The following is a 2,470-nucleotide window of genomic DNA, read 5'->3' as shown; positions in this document are numbered from 1 at the left end:
TATACTTTCTTTTATAATTTTTAGTTTTTTATTTTGAGAATATAATTTAATTGTTAAACTCTAACTTATTATTATTGTCATAAATTAATAAATTATTCAAAAAATTTATTTTTTTTATTCATTCAATTTTATTGGACAAAGTTTTATTTGGTTCAACTATTACAATCATAGAACTCAGAAAATTTTTTACCAAGATTTGTTGGATTATTTGTTGACTAATAATTAATTTACAAGTATTTAAATCATATTGGATATGTATTCAACTAATACCCTAAGGTATTATGTGTCTAAAATCAAAATATAATAAATATTTTGTTAATGACTATAATAGTTACAGGTCAAAAAAAATTTTAATACTATATTCATCATCATGAGAATATCCTATTGACAAATATATGATAAATAAAAATTTTTAAAATGATTTAATTCAATGATAATATCTCTATATGTATCATCTATATTAATTTAATAATGAGATCTATTAATTTTTCTACTGAAAACCATTATTTATTTATTTATATATATATCCAAATTATTATTTTTTTGATAATCTTACAANTGCATAATAGATTAAATTCTCCTGATGCTATTTATTTCCAATAATATCATCTTCTAAGATGCATGTATGTCACCATCCTTATTTTTATTCTTCAAATTTTTTTCTCTTACACAATCTTACTCACCTACAGTTTACACATAAAGAGGGACTCTTGTAAAGTGTAAACTTTTAAAATACTTTACTCGTTTAATTTATCTCTAATACATATAGAAAGTGTCTTACATTTTTTTTTCTTTCAATCATTATCTAAGTCATCCAACATTTAAACTTTATTTCACCCAAGTGTACTAATAATCACGCAGCGGCGGAGCTTGAAAAAAATTTTTGAAGGAGCAAAAATCTTAATAAAAATTTATATAATGGTATTTATATTAAAATAAAATTTATAAATATAATTATTTTATTTTTAAATTTATTATTAATATGTAAGATTATATATGATTAAGATTAATAAAAAATAATTCTGATTTTGATTAATAAAAAAATTTGTTTAGGTTAATAAGTCAATTTAATTTTAAATAAAAAATAATTAAAAAAATCAGTTTTTACATGAAAAAATAATTTTTGCATATAAAAATTTATTTTTATTTAGAAAACTAATTTTTTTATCTAAAAACTAATTTTTCTTTTTAAAAAATTAACTTTTTATTTAAATTATATAAAATCAATTATAATTTATAAATTATTTTTTAACATTTTAAAAAATTAATTTTACTTTTGATAATATTTATCTGTCAAAAGTCTTAAGATTAATTATTTTTATTACAAATTAAATAATATAATACAACAAAACAAAGTCTTAAATTTCTAATAAAAGAAAAATATCAAAATTTATTAATGTAAGCAATATTATACTATAATAGCATTAAATTTGTAAAGTTGATTTAAAATAAAATAATATTTTTTAATTAATAACTGATATTACTACTAGTTATATTATAACTTTTATTATCCTAAAAATAAAATAATGCATAAAACTACATAAGAAGCTAAATATAATTTAGTGTTACCCTTATAATGATATTTAATTTGTAACGTTGATTTAAAGATATATCACTTGTTGTTAATTTAAAAATATGCTATTTATTATGTCAAATAGGATAGAATAAAAAATTTAAAAAAATGATAAAAATAAACATAAAACTCAGATATATAAATTGAAAATATATCAATTCAATCAAACAAATAAAATTACTAATATTTTTATAAAAACTTTGGGGACATGCCCCTTATCCGGACAAAGCTCCGCCAATGTAATCACGTATATTTACTGTATTCACAAGTGATTTTTTACCAATTTTCATCAAATTAATTATACCTATGCATCTACATAGTTGGACCATATATATATATCTATAAATAAATTTTGATTTTTCTTTTTTCATGTCTTGCAAAACTAATAAATTTTTAAAGTTTTTCATCATTGTATATTTGTATTCATCGTATTGACAGTGAAAAAAACTGATTAACTGACGACCAAAGATTATAACGACCACCAATGGAGAGATCAGATACTGATTTCGTATGTTTTTGTCGCTGGCGAAGACGAGTCCAAGGAAGGCGACAACACATAATAAGAAGACAAGCTTGACTCCGACTTTCTGAAACCGTGAGTGCAAAACTGAGAGAGAAGTGAGAGACCAGAGACAAGAAAGATTGAGTGTGAGAAGGGCTTCTTCAGAGTTCAAAGAAGTGAGTGAGAGAAGCTGCTTCAGAGTTCATATTAGGATAGTTGGGGTGGTGGAGTCCTTCAACCGACGCTTTTTTTTCTTCCTTTTTCTTATAAATTAATTAAGCATGACCCGATTCGGATCACAAAATTGATTGGGTCATCATCTTTAATAAATCTTATAAAAAAATAAAAATAATTTTATATTTAGATATTTTATGTATAAATATCTTTTTATTTGT

The sequence above is a fragment of the Arachis duranensis genome, chromosome 4, assembly GCF_000817695.3.
Source record: "Arachis duranensis cultivar V14167 chromosome 4, aradu.V14167.gnm2.J7QH, whole genome shotgun sequence".
NCBI lineage: Eukaryota > Viridiplantae > Streptophyta > Magnoliopsida > Fabales > Fabaceae > Arachis > Arachis duranensis.
Note: the sequence above shows the minus strand (reverse complement) of the source record.